Genomic DNA, 15,296 nt, shown 5'->3' with positions numbered 1-15,296 from the left:
TCTTCCCTGCCTGGCTCTAATTTGGGGTTAGTTGCTGAATCTGTCAGACTCACCGAAGTAGAAAATGAACGGAACATATATCAGATGAACTAAATGAGGTTCACAGGTTAAAAAGCAGAGGCAGGGAGTGCATTTATTTTCTTTCTTTCTTAGTTGCTTTTTTTTTTTTTTTAAGATTTTTATTTATTTATTTGACAGAGAGAGAGACATAGCAAGAGAGGGAACCCAAGCAGGGGGATGGTGGGAGATGGAAAAGCAGGCTTCCCGCTGAGCAGCGAGCCCCATGTGGGGCTCAATCCCAGAACCCTGGGATCCTGACCTGAGCCAAAGGTGGAAGCGTAACCAAATGAGCCACCCAGGCTCCCTGGGAGTACATTTCTATATGAGTTTAGATGAATCAGATCAAAGGTCATCTGATAAGACAGAGGTATGTTTGTGGGACGGTAAGAATCACTAAGGGATAGACTCTCAGTGGGGTACTGATTGAAGCAAATGACTAAATTTTTTGGGGGGGAGCCTATTTTCCAACTTTGGGGGCCTTCCTTCTTTGCAGGGACCCTGATTCCTAGAGGTAAAATCCATGGAGGAGATTGGATGGTACAGAGATTAAATGATTCATTTTGAAATGCTTACACAGGAATGTTTTGCTCAGGGGGCACCTGGGTGGCTCAGTGGGTTAAGTCTCTGCCTTCGGCTCAGGTCATGATCCCAGGGTCCTGGGATCGAGCCCCGAACTAAGCAGGGAGCCTGCTTCCTCCTCTCTCTCTGTCTGCCTCTCTGCCTATTTGTGATCTGTCTGTCAAATAAGTAAATAAAATCTTTGAAAAATCTAAAAAAAAAAGAAAAGAAAAAGAATGTTTTGCTTGCGTAGAAGGAGATGAGAGTTCCCTCGGCAATCCCCCCCAGGTTACCAAGTATGAACTGAGGTCTCAAAGCTTCCCAGGGAACTCTGAATAATTCAGTTTGTGAATCCAGATAGATGCTTTAGACCCCTAGAGGCATTAGCAGCCCCACCTTTGCTTCACCTTTACCTCTGCCTTCAAGAAGGGATTTTGTCTCTGTATATTACAGTCTTGACTTTTGTTTCAAGTTGGAAGATGCTAAGAGCTAACTAAAATAAGGGTAAAAAGTCTGGTTAAAAAGACTTAAACACTCAAGAAAATTGGACAAGAGACAACAGCCCACAAAGCTTCTTAAATTGGAAAGCAAAAGGGGAAATGATGACAAAATTAACAGATGGGAGAAAGCTTAGTCCTAAACGGGGAGTGGAGGAAGCCGAGAGCAACCCAGTTATGGTGCAGAACAGCCGAAAGCCTCAGGAACTAGAAGCATCAGGTTCCTTTGGACATGGATGTGAGACTAAACCATCAACACGGGTTGAAAATCCTTTGCAAAAGCTGTTGGAAAGCACCAGCACAGAGAGGAACAAGCACATTTCTGTGCTGGGGCACCTCCAGATCGCCGAGCTGCAGCAGGGCCCAGCATGGACCAGCGCTCTGCACGTGCCCCCTGCCCCCACCCTATTAGAACCCTGGGGTGCAGAGAAAACTCAGGAGTAGAAATGGACAAAGTGACCCATCAGGCTGAAATTAATAGAAACCCCTTGCATGTGAAGGAGTGAGGATGGAGAATCATGTATGGTCAACAGCCACTGGCTAGGGTCTCAAGCTCAGGGGCCTGAAGGAAAATGGCAACAATGTCTCCAGATGCTCATCAATTTGCAGGATTTACTCTCTACTATTCATGAGGCCAACCAGAGGAGAAAACCTGGTCCTGTCCTTATGCAGAGGCCCTTCCCAGGATCCTGGGGTACAGATGAGAGGACAGTGGCTTCTCAGGTCCTTCCTATGCACATGGGGCTGACCTCCCACCTCCTGAGCCCAGCCCTAGGCTTGCGCCATTTTTATTTCCCATGTGATCTACCTGGAGGGTCTTCGGGTACCTGAATTCAAGCCCTGAGACATGCAACCTCCAAAGTCAAGTACATTCTGGTTTCCTGCCTATCTCCTAGCCAGCCCCAGCTCCCAACAGGTGTCAGCTTCCTCTGACTCAGATTCAGATCCTGAACTCAAAGAAAATTGGAACCAGGATCCCACTGCTGTCTGAAAGATAATGGCATAGAACAATTCTCTATACTTATGACTCTTTCCTTTCCCGTCCAATGCAATGAGAATAAATGTGACATTAAATGAAGACACAAGAAAGAAAAATTCTTCGGGAATTCCTTCCTTACTCCCATAGAGTTAGGCAACTTTCCCTCCATGCTGGCTAGGCTAGAGGTTTATTAGACAGTTAGACATGGGAAAGGACCAAGTTCACACTGAAAAGTCTACTGCTACTCCACAGAGAGGGTTATGCTATGCCACAGGGCTTTTTTGCTCTGTTCTCTTTGCTGCCACATCAACAGACCTGGCCCAGGCCTACCACAGGTATATGGGGGACAATCTATTCTGTTACCATTAGAACCTAATCCAGATTTCAGTTTGGGTAATAATAAGTTTGATATTCAAGTAAGAATGTTGACTAGGCAGTAATATAGCATCCATGAGTCTGGGGACCCTGGGGTGGGCATGGAAGAAATCAAGTCATAAGATCTCAAGTTGAGAGTCATTAGCATGTATATGACATTTAAAATCCCTAGACTGAATAGAATCAGTGAGAGACTGGTGTCAAATTATAAGACACTGGGTAACAGACTGAGTCCAAAGGCCCTCAACATTGAAGGGTCAGCCAAGGAGCCGAAGTCCACAAAGAAGTCTGAGGAAAGGCAGTGAATTAAGTGACAAACCAAAGGAATATAGGGTTTCAAGGAAGCCATGTGCAATGGTTCAAATGTTAATGGAAGATCGAGTCCATGATTAAGAATCAACGACTGGTTAGCAAGGTGAGTGTTACGGTAAGGTTGACCAGAACAGTTTTGGTGGTGGGGATAGAAGCTTGATTTATGTGGATTAAAGAGTGATGGGGAGTTAAGATTCCACACACAGTGAGCTGATAGGATCTCAAAATCTCCCTACAATAACTCCCAGAAATGTTAGATAAGATATAACAAAGACTTTTTTAAATTCATAGCTGAACTTGCAAGGAAGAAGGGATATAGCAGAGACCCACAATGAAGAAGGAGGTGAAAATGGGACCAGTAAGCATACAAGCTGACTCCACAGCTTACTTAACTGGTTTAGGAACTGGGGGGCTTCATTTTTAAAACATTACCTCTTTATTTTGGATAATTTGGGGTTTGCAAAAAAGTTGCAAAGATAGTACCCAGAGTTCCTATATGTGCCCCTTTCTTCTCACTGTTAACATCTTAGAGTCTGGCTCCTCAGAGAGGTTTGGAGTTTGGTTTTCTTTTACCATTCAAGTCCCCCAAACTCCAGAGTGAGAACCTGACCTAAGAATGTGTCCCAGTGCAGTGACATCTCAAGACTCCTGACAGAGTCAACAAGAATGGATCTGCCCGAACTCTTTTTTGCCTGGGGCACAATGGGTTCTCAAAGCAAAAAGCAAGCACAGCTACAGATGAATTCATAGTCGAAACATGAACACACATGGAAACAAGGCACCCTGCATGAGAGTCAGTCCTTAGAATAAGCCGTGGGATTCCGTGGCCATGAACGCCAGATGACGGAAAGGCTGTCTGAATGAGAACCTTAAATAAGAACGTTTAAAATGACTAAGATCTACAAGACCTGAATCCTAAGAAAAGAATGAGAATCGTTGGAGGGAAAGCAATTCAGAGGGGGCTGGGGGGGGCGGGAGAACAGAGCTTCTCCTTCTTCCTCCGGTCTTGGCTCTTTGTCTCCCCTTCTAACCCCCTCCTCTACTTCTTTCTTTTAACCATCATAAACGCAGCAGGAGAGCCCCAAACCCTTTCCTAGCTTATTAAAGAAAATTCACAGGTATTTATATATCTTTCAGAAAAAAAGAGACAATCATTTAGATATTGTTATCAGACTGATAACTTGCTAAGAATGACAGCCAGTGAGAAATTAAACTAGAGGCTAAAAGTAACTTACACTAGACATGGCAATAGTGTCTCTCTGAACTACTGTAGTTCCAACTCACTAAACATTTGTTCAGCCCCTAATTCTCCAAGAGTCGATGCCAAGGCCTCCATACAGATCCCAGCTCTCAGGGAATATATAATTTGACAACTTCTGTTTGCTTAAGATTCCATCCTTCCTGCTTCAGTGTTCTGAAACACCTCTGAGGGTGCTCTGAGGTGAAGGGCTTGCAAGTGTCACTTCCACTGGGCCAACTCCATCCTTTGTGTCCCATTGAGGTCTGTGTTTATGTCAGTGAGTTCACTGTCACAAATTCCTCTGGCTGCATACATACCTGGAGTCTAGAGTCCAGCAGCTTTATCAACATTCCCTGTCAGTAACTTCTAATGACATCCAATTTATTTTCTAATGATACCACTTTTCCTTTTGTTGCTGCACTTTCATCTTTGTTGGACAATTCTCTTTCCATCACCCATTTTTGTAAAATGTTCTGTGGGTTTATTCCTGAGAATGTCCACTGTGATGTGTCCAGATCAGATGGGGGCCACCAAATATGGGGTGACACCATCAGGTGGAAGCCAGCAGTGGGGTGGTGAAAGGATTCATCCAAGGCCATGGTGGAGGGTTGGGAACAAAGGAGAGACCGTGTGCAATAAGGCAGGCACGGGGGGGGGTGAGGAGGTATGGGAATGTGAGGAATTCTTTTTTGGTCAGGTAAGTAACCCGTTGGTTAGCTAGGATTTATGGATATTTCATAGTGGATCACCTAACAGGCCTGTTTGTATTCTGCCAGGGAGCTGGGGGTCACTGTAGATACTTCTATCTTTGTCAGGTTTCCTTTGTTCAAGTTGGTTGGCTAAAAAGAGCCTCTACAGCAACTACATGCCTGGCAGATTGCGTGAACTGCCTAACAGACACAGGCTGACAACTTAGCAATAGACTCTGAAGGAAGATATGTGATTGGCCACTCATCAAGATGACTCTGATGGAAGAGATCTGATTGGCCACTCATCAGGATGCACATCTGTTATTTCCCTAGTGTTTCCAGGACCGCGAAATTGGCACTATGTGGTAACTGAAATTTGCACTACATTGTTGCGGTACTGGTCTTCATTTAACTAAATTTGTAGAAAACAGAACCAAAATTTGTAGATATCAGAACTGTGCCCGTACTCATTTCAGGTCCAGAAAATTATTGAAGTGGTTTCTGGAAGAAGAAGTTATCAACAGAGAAGTTCTATGTTAATTACTTTGTCGTCTTTGGAATCAGTTTGACTCAGGTCAAAAGATGGCTAAGGTCCAACCTTGGTGCATGGGAAGGTGAGTCTGTACTTACGAGAGACAGTACAAGGGCGCCTGGCTGGCTCAGTCTGTAGAACATGGGACTCTTGGTCTCGGGGTTGTGAGCTTGAGTTCCCACTGGGCCTTGAGAGTACTTAAAAAAAAAAATAGAATAAAGTTTGGGTTTAAAAAAAGAAACAAAGTACATACGATGGAATTCCCGAGAAACAAGTCTGAAGAAAGACCTTTCTGTTAACAAACAGGCTGAAATGCCCCTTGGGAATTTCTCTCTTAGTTCTATCTTTCCTTCTCTCCTCTCCCTTTAGTCATCAAAACAATTCTTTTAATCAGATTCTTAATGTTTCCCCTTCAGCATTATCCAGGGCTTGCTCAAACACAGATTGCTGGATATTTCCATTTCCAGCAGGTTCGTAGATAATGCTGACTTGCTGGTCTGAGGACCATACTTTAAGAACCACTGCTTTTGGTAGTAGACTCAGGAGTGGAATTGAATTTTTGTTCATAAATGGGATAATTAACAAAATATTTGACTAGTAAAATGTTGTGATCAAGTGATGAAACAGATGAATAGCTCCCTCAGGCCATAATTTAGGCAGTCCCTTAAGACAAACCCTTAATTCTCTAGCATGCCGCTTTTTACATTACAAATGCAAATGTACCTTCTCATACATACATATGAAAATTTTAAAAATTTCAGAATACAACCTATTTTGAACATTTGCAAAAATACATGTGACAAAAAGTTAAGACCTGAAGACAAACAAACAAACAAACAAAAGGAAAGAAAGAAAAAAGAAAAAAAGACCAAAGTTTTGCTGTGAACAGAAAGAAACAGTATGGGGACTCGTGGGTGACTCAGTGGGTTAAGCCACTGCCTTAGGCTCAGGTCATGATCCAAGGGTACTGGAATTGAGTCCCGCATCAGGCTCTGCTCAGTGGGGAGCCTGCTTCTCTCTCTGCCTCTGCCTGCCACTCTGCCTGCTTGTGCATTCTCTCTCTCTCTCTGACAAATAAATAAATAAATAAAATCTTAAAAGAAAAAAAAGAAAGAAAGAAAAGAAAGAAACAGTATGTTCAGGTTCCTACTTATGGCTTGCTTTTTGAATCGAGGTTTTGAAACATCATTTAAAAGCTCACAGGAAATCAGAATAATGTGATAGTGTGGTTTGTAGTATTATATTATGTATTATACTGTATTATAGTATATTATGTCCACTATTGTATTATACTATACAATGTTAATTTCTTAGTTTTATTAATTGCACTGTGATTATGTAAGATGGTAACATCAGGGGAAGCTGGGTGAAGGTGGTATACAAGAACCATCTTATTTTTGTAACTTCTCTGTCAGTCTAAAATCAGGCCACAATTTAAAAAGTTTGGAAAAACTCATTGGAAGAAGAGAATGTTGATGTATGGATACTTACACATTAAAAACAGTTTGCATCTATGAAAAACTATAGGGTTTCCTCATTTATCTCTACAAAAGAGTTCAGTTACATGTTCTTTCTACTTCACACAATCTCAGGATACTTTCTGAGACAGTCTGAATGGACTTTACTGGGACGCCACCAGAACTTTGGTGAAGGTGTAGAAAGCATATACCACTGAGTTTTTTCGAAATCGGTAACATCTCACAATTATCTTTCTCTTCTAAAAATGTTTATTTCTATTTTGTGAATAGGCAACACATTTATAAGATTTAAAGTTTAGGGGCACCTGGGTGGTTCAGTTGGTTAAGTATCTGACTCTTGGTTTTGGCTCAGGTCATGATCTCAGGATTTTGAGATCGGCCCCATGAAAGGTTCCACAGTGAGCATGGAATCTGCTTGAAATTCTCTCTCACGCTCTCTTTCTGTGCCTCCCCCTGCTCCCATGTGCACTCTAAATAAACACATAAATAAAATCTTTTAAAAAAGGATTTACAGGGGCGCCTGGGTGGCTCAGTGGGTTGGGCCTCTGCCTTCGCCTAGGGTCATGGTCCAGGGTCCTGGGATTGAGCCCCGCATCGGGCTCTCTGCTCAGTAGGGAGCCTGCTTCCTCCTCTCTCTCTGCCTGCCTCTCTGCCTACATGTGATGTCTGTCTGTCAAATAAATAAACAAAATCTTTAAAAAAAAAAGGATTTACAGTAAGTATATACAGTAAAGAGTCATCTTCTCACTCTTGTCTCACTGCCACCTAGTTATTCTCTTCAGAGTCAACCAATAATATTAATTCCTTCTGTGTCCTTTAGATATATATATTAATGCATAAGCAAGGAAATCATGTCTAATTTACAGAAATGAGGGATACTTTATTTTTCTGAATCTCTCTCTCTCTCTTTTTTTTCCTCTTAATATATTTTGAGATACCATTTCCATATGAGTACATAATCTTGATCCTTCCTTAGGTCTGCCTTGCATTCTACTGTACAGTTACACAGCTCCTTTCACTGATCCCATTAATGGACATTTAGACATTTCCCATCTTTTGCTATTACACATAGCATTGCCATGAACAGCTTTGTACCATGGTCATTTGCACATGTGCGGATATAACTGTAAGAAGTGCAATTCAAGGGTTGGGTATGTGAAATTGTAATTTAGAAGAGGGTTATTTTGTAATATGCACTTTGGGATAAGCAATGACATACTGTACCAAATGCAAAAGAAAAGGGTAAGTGGTTAAAAGGAAGTCTTTCTCATACCCTTTTCCCCTCTGGCTGCTCTCCCCATAGGTAACCACTGCTACTTGCTTCCTTGCTATGAACAGTATTTCTGGCCACTTGAGTCCAGTTTTTCCAAGATCCTTGGCCAGTGAGTGGAACATCCTATAGGGGCCCAAAGCTTCTGAATTTGGTGTCAAATTGTAGAAATGGATAATATATGAAAAAGTAGCCTGAAGAGACTGCACAGTTGGTAAAAATAATAGAAAAGGTGACCAAAAATTTTAAAAGAGTATTTTATAATAGCCATACAGAGGTTAACAGTGGAAAAAAATTCCTTTAAGCAGTGAAGAAACGTGCTGTTTTATGCTTGTGATTAATTATGAAGTACTCAAAATCATCACAAGGATCAGGATAAATATTGTGAAAAGTGAGAGTATACATCCAGAGCCATGACAATTTTTGCCACCATGTCGGAACATAGTTTAGGCAAAGAACTTTTACCTGCTTCACGCTGACAGCAGACTACATATCCAGTGACCAATTTTCTTTTCCCAAACTGCAAGTCATCTCTCCTTTGTTAAACATAATTTTAAAAATTCGTTAACTTTGCTCTAGCTCTGATATGTACACATGCATACATATATACTTATGTAGTTAGCTAAATTTAAATGACAATACTTAAAGCTTTAAAACTCTAGGTTTTAAAACAGCTTTACCAAGTCTACCATAATTTGATTTTTATATTAATTTGCCTTAATTGAGTATTCTGAAGGGAAAAAGTATTCATGCATAAATAAGAATACATTCATGAAAACAAGCTTCTGTGCTATGTAGGAACTGTACATTTTATTTTTTTATTTCTCTTTGTGTTGGGAGACAAGCCTCCATGGGTTTCTCATAATTCTGCACATTTTTTTTTTTAAGATTCCACTTATTTATTTGACAGACAAAGATCACAAGTAGGCAGAGAGGCAGGCAGAGAGAGAGAGGAAGGTAAGCAGACTCCCTGCTGAGCAGAGAGCCTGATGCTGGGCTCGATCCCAGGACCCTGGGATCATGACCTGAGCCAAAGGCAGAGGCTTTAACACATTGAGCCACGCAGGTGCCCCAATTCTGCACATATTAAGAGCAGAGGTAATGGCTAACTTTGTTCTGCACTATCTTTCAAGGATGTTTGTACAATGAACAGCCCTGGGAGTAGAGATTGTGTCTCCTTTCTGAGTAAAGGACAATTTTATTTACTGTCCCTTATAATAAAGATAATGTCTCCTTCCAGCCCAAAGGTCAGGCAGGCTTACTGCTCATTATAAAATATCTGTTTTCTTAAAACTCGGGGTTCCTCTCCTGCTATGCAATCCACCATGTGTGTAGTGCAGGTCTCGGCAGAACCCCTCCCTTGGGTCACCCCGTGAAACGCTGGGATTGCGATATGCAATGTTGTCTTGGACTCAGGTGTCTTCTGCCAGCATCATGAAACTGTGGGAGGCTAACTTGTTAGCTTGAGATGAGAGTAATGTATTAGATTATTCTTGGCACTCTGAACTTCAATAGTTCTAAAAGTCCCTAGGTAAATGTTGATTATTAACTAAGTATTAGTTACTAATCTATTAGTTCAAGGTTCCAAAGACAACTGTGGATTAAAAAATATTAAGTTGGTATTAAAGTTCAGTATAGGGGCACCTGGGTGGCTCAGTGGGTTAAAGCCTCTGCCTTCGGCTCAGGTCATGATCCCAGGGTCCTGGTATAGAGCCCCGAATCTGGCTATGCACTCAGCAGGGAGACTGCTTCCTCCTCTCTCTCTGCCTGCCTCTCTGCCTACTTGTGATCTCTGTCTGTCAAATAAACAAATAAAATCTTTTAAAAAAATTTTTACTCTTCTAAGTTTACTCAGTGGGGCAAATGGAAGAACTCTGCAGGTTCTCCTAAGTTACAGTGTTATCCAAGGTTTATGAGACTAGTTTCCAATGACACTTGTTATTCAAGTAAAAACTAAATCCAGTTGTATGCCCATATTCATGTTTATAGACTTTAAAACATCAGTGTAAATCAATAATACATTACATGTCAAGTGTTTAGAATCTTAAAACTTGCATTTAATTTAACATTTTGTAAAATACTAAACTTATCACATGAAATTACATGTTATGTTTTTGAATTTTCATTTCTTGAGTGACAAAACTGGGACAAAATATATAGCTATCTTTCATAGCCAGAATATATAAAATGATTTATCAAAGTATTTGAGCAGTATCACATAAACTTGGCTTATATTTACTTTTTATTCATACATTTTAAAGGTAATACGAAAACTCTATAAATCATGGTTAAAGGATTTCTTTTTTTTGGTTTAAGATCTATTTATTTATTTTAGAGGGGGAGGAAGAGAGAATCTTAAGCAGACTCCCCTCTGAGCACCTGAGCACAGAGCCCAATAGGGGCTCCATCTCAGGACCCTGAGATGACAATCTGAGCTGAAACCAAGAGTCTGATGCTTAACCTACTGTGCCACACAGGTGCCTCTAAAAGAATTTCTTTTTTTTTTTTTTTAAGATTTTCTTTATTTATTTGACAGAGTGAGATCACAAGTGGGCAGAGGCAGGCAGAGCGAGAGAGAGGGGGAAGCAGACTCCCTGCTGAGCAGAAAGGACCCTGAGATCATGACCTGAGGTGAAGGCAGTGGCTTAACACACTGAGCCACCCACGTGCTCTCTAAAAGAATTTCTTAGAGTCTTTTCCATAGGAAACTGTTTCTTTATAATTAATCATTTAACAAATAAAGGGTTCTCCTTCATTTGTCTTTTCATTCCCTTTTTATAACTATAAATTATGGGTGAGATGTCAATTTGCCTATCTCTACTTTTTATTTTAGAATTGAAAGGACATTCAATGAGAGCTAAATTTTCCTTTTCCTCATCTAAAAACATTTTTGAGAGTGTTTATAAGAGAAATACTAGCTACACTGTTTAAATTTTTATTAATACTTTAGTTATCTTAATATCATAATTGGTATATTCTAACTTTATTTTAATCATAGTATTAATTCTCATATAAATCTAAACTTTTCCTCTTGGAAGTCCCTAGGAGGAAAAAGTCCCTTTTTTTTAAAAGTTTTTTTGTTTGTTTGTTTTGTTTGTCTGTTTTTATTTATTTGACAGAGATCACAAGTAGGCAGAGAGGCAGTCAGAGAGAGAGAGAGAGAGAGAGGAGGAAGCAGGCTCATGCCAGAGCAGAGAGCCCAATGTGGGGCTCCATCCCAGGACCCTGGGATCATGACCTGAACGGAAGGTAGAGGTTTTAACCCACTGAGCCACCCAGGTGCCCTGAAAAAGTCCCTTTTAAGTTGCTCTCTTCCATAGACTAACTTCAGTATACTTGATGCATTTCTACAAGCTGCATGCTGTAATTTTTCCGCTGGGCACCCAGACATGGTGACAACAGAGCATTTATTTGCCTTTCCTCCCAGCCTGGAGGATTTTTTTTCTTCAGGCCTACTGTCTCACTTTGCTGGAGAAACTTTATGATTCTTTCTTTCAGATTCATATAAAGTCTAGTGGTCTTTTTTTTTTTAATTAAAGATTTTATTTATTTATTCATGAGAGAGAGAGAGAGAGAGGCAGAGGCAGAGGGAGAAGCAGGATCCCAGCAGAACAGGGAACCTGATATAGGACTTGATCCCAGAACCCTGGGATCATGACCTAAGCCCAAGGCAGATGGTTAACCAACTGAACCTCCCAAGCATCCCTTTGGTGGTCTTTTGAAACCAACTCTAGGAGCCCCACTAAACTTGAGGTATTTTACTGGACTTTATTTTTTAATTTCCTCCATGGCTAAGTTATCCTATATAATTCAAAGTCTTCTGCCCTGGGAGGTTCTTGTTCTCTGGTGTTTGTGGCAGATCCACACTAGTTTCCTCCAGGAACAGAAAACTTTCCCTGCCAAAGCTTCAGAAAGTTTGTGAGTCCCACATCCTCCTGGGTACATAAGAACTTTCATATGGGAAAAAAACCCCACAGCCAGATAAAAAAGAGAATTAGTAAACTCTCAGGCAAATGGAAATTGTACAGCAACTCCATAAGAGCAAGGAAAAGAAAGGATGGAAATGTATTCATTAGGAAAAGAAAGTGGGACATTTGGGTAGCGCAGTTGGTTGGACAACGGGCTCTTGCTTTCCGCTCATGTTGTGATCTCATGGGTCGTAATCTCTCGGGTGGTGATCTCATGAGTGGGGATTTCATGGGTCCAGAGATCTAGCCCTGCCTTGGGGCTCTGTGCTCCGCAGGGAGTCTACTTGAAGAGTCTCTCCCTCTGCCCCTCTCCCCACTCGTGCAAGCACATGCATGTGCTCTCTCTCTCTCACACACAAATAAACAAATCTTAAAAAGAAGAAGAAGAAGGAAGAGGAGGAGGAGGAGGAGAGAATTTTTCTCCCCGTGGCCTTGAGTTTCCCAGAGACCTTCCCCTAAGCATTTATCCTCTGGGGGGCAGCAGTTCCCTGTAAAGGAGGAAAGATAACCTTGGAAAAGGAGTGTGGCCCCTCGCCCTCATTCTTTCCACTTCTCATTTTACTAGTGAAGAGAAACTTGCTTCCTACGAAGGCTGGAATTTCACAAAAAATCCTCACTCACTGGACTAAGATTGAAGCTGAATCTCCTCTCAAGTGCAGAAACATGTATTCTAAAAGTAAAGACCGTTGGTCCTCCTTCTGGGTCAGCTACTGACAGATGGCTCCCCACCTATTTCATGGACCCACTTTTTGTACTAGGAGTCAAAGGGCAGGACAGTAAAAACAACAACAAATATCATGCTTACAAATTCTCTTGGCCACTTCAATGTTTTGGAAGGGCATCACAGTTAAAATGTATCAGTAGGAAGCTATATCAGCTCAGTCAGTTAAGCCTTCGACTCTTGATTTCAGCTCAGGTCTCAGGGTCCTGCATTCAAGCTCCACATGGGCTCCTTGCTGGGTGCCGAGCCTTCTTAAAAAACAAAAAAGAAACAAACAAAAAAAGGTATTCATATATTTGGGGTGCAGAGCTGGCTCAGTGGGTTGTGACTCACATGCTCAGTGTGCATGTGCCTCTTGATCTTGGGGTTGTGAGTAGAGATTGATTGGTGTTGGGCATAGAAATTACTTAAAAATAAAAAATTCTTTAAAAGGCATTCGTATATTTATTATAATTATGAAAGAATTTATGGGAACCAAATCTAAGGACATAAAAAATGGTCATGATTTTTATATACTACATTTATAGCATAAGTCCCTTTTTGGAATATACACACCTACAGACATTTGGAGAAAACATTTCTAGAAAGTTATAACCAAAATTTCCACAGTAGTTTCATTTGGCTAGTGAGATTACAATAGCTTTTATTTTTTGCTTTACATTATTCTGTATTTTCTAAAGTTCCCACATAAAACACTAAAGGATTACGTACTATAAAATACATAAAAAGAAAGAACACAGGGTGCCTGGGTGTCTAAGTTGATTGAACATCTGAATCTTGATTTTGGCTCAGGTCATGATCTCAGGCTGGTGGGATGGAGGTGTCAGGCTCTGCGCTCAGGATGGAGTCTGCTTGAGATTCCCTCTCTCCCTCTCCTTCTGCCCCTCCCCTGCCTCAAATAAATAGATAAACCTTGTGGCACCTGCGAGGCTCTGTCGGTTGAGTGTTTGACTCTTGATTTCAGCTCAGGTCATGACCTCAGGGTCATGTGATTGAGCCCCATGTCAGGTTCTGTGCTGGGCGCAGAGCCTGCATGAGATTCTCTCTCTCTCCCTCTCTATAAAAATAAATAAATAAATAAAGTAAAATAAATCACCTTGAAAAAGTGGTTCATTAAAAAAAAAAAAAAGAAAACACACATACTAAGAATGTGAAAGAAACATTAATAAGGAATTTCACCATTTAAATGAATATTTAAATATAAATAACCTCAATCTTAGTCCTACATTTTCCTGCCAAATGTTCGGGCTTTTACTTATTCATATTTATCTCGTCCGTATATGGAGCATAAAGTTGTTTTGGGGTGGATAGGTTTTCCAAACTAAGCAGTAGCAGATGTCCAAAACAGAGAGACTAAATGCAGGAAAGAGACATCTGCTAAATAAACTTTTAGGGCAAATCTAAGCAAATTATTGCCCGTATGTTTTTCCTTCTCCTCTTGGTCTATCAGGTTCTAGATTGCTTCATCACATAATTCTAGACTCTTTGAGGAGGATGGGCCACATCTGTCCTCTTGTCCTGCCCTTTTACTGACCTAGAAATCCTTCCCAGAATACCTCTGACTTCTGGCCTTGACATCAGTGCTTCTTTTTTTTTTTATTTTATTTTTAAGATTTTATTTATTTGGCAGAGAGTGAGATCACAAGTAGGCAGAGAGGCAGGTGAGAGAGAGGAGGAAGCAGGCTCCCCGCTGAGCAGAGAGCGAGCAGTGGGAGGGAACAGAGGTAGAGAGAGAATCCTCAAGCAGACTCCCCACCGAGCAGAGAGCCCAATGCAGGGCCCGATCCCAGGACCCTGACATCATGACCTGAGCTGAAACCAAGAGTCAGACGTTTAACTGACTGAGCCACCCAGCTGCCCCTATTTCATTATTTTTAATAGCCATGATAAAATAGTGTTATTTCCACCCAGTCAATATGATACCATCTCCACATGCCAGATAAAGAAGACAAAAGTTAGGAAAGCTGTTGTAACAAAGGTCTTTTGCTAGATTCAGGCTTCTGGCTCAGTAGTAGAAATAGAAGCTGAGTTTACTTTCAGAGAACAATTTCTTCCCTTTCAGTTCTTCCTGTTCTTTCTAATCTCTTCTTCTGATTACAGCGGTCATAAGATTAATCCAGGTGTAAAATGATACTCGCCTGGGTGTATGGTGGGGGTCACAGATAGCGAAGGAAATGAAATAATGATTTGAGACAGAGGAGGGATGTATATTCCACTTGTACGTTGATTTCCCATGTTCATCCAGGTATTGAAATATCTGAAATGATGTGCCTTTTGGGTCAGTTTCTCTGCGAGTCACTGGAAAGCACAGACCACCCCTCCCCCATTTCCTTGCTCGTGTCAATCTATCCCCTTAGGCACACTAGACTGGAACGCTTTCTGTCGGTTTTTATTTATTCCTGTCCTTCATTCAAATGTAGTCATTTGTTTTTAAGTCTTTGAAATGCCATTTATACCCATTTTGTACTCTCGGTTCTTATTGGGACAATCCTGGTGCATATAATACTCACAGTCTCCGTCTGACCATCTATCCATCTTTTGTGAGTTTCAGAACCTTCCTGTTTTCAAAAAGATTCAAAAGAGTTAATACAGTGGAACAATGTAAATCTGGATAATT

The sequence above is a fragment of the Mustela putorius genome, unplaced genomic scaffold, assembly GCF_011764305.1.
Source record: "Mustela putorius furo isolate JIRA1106 unplaced genomic scaffold, ASM1176430v1.1 tig00003834_pilon_pilon_pilon, whole genome shotgun sequence".
NCBI lineage: Eukaryota > Metazoa > Chordata > Mammalia > Carnivora > Mustelidae > Mustela > Mustela putorius.
The sequence above is the reverse complement of the archived record's forward strand: the minus strand, read 5'-3'. Positions refer to the sequence as shown.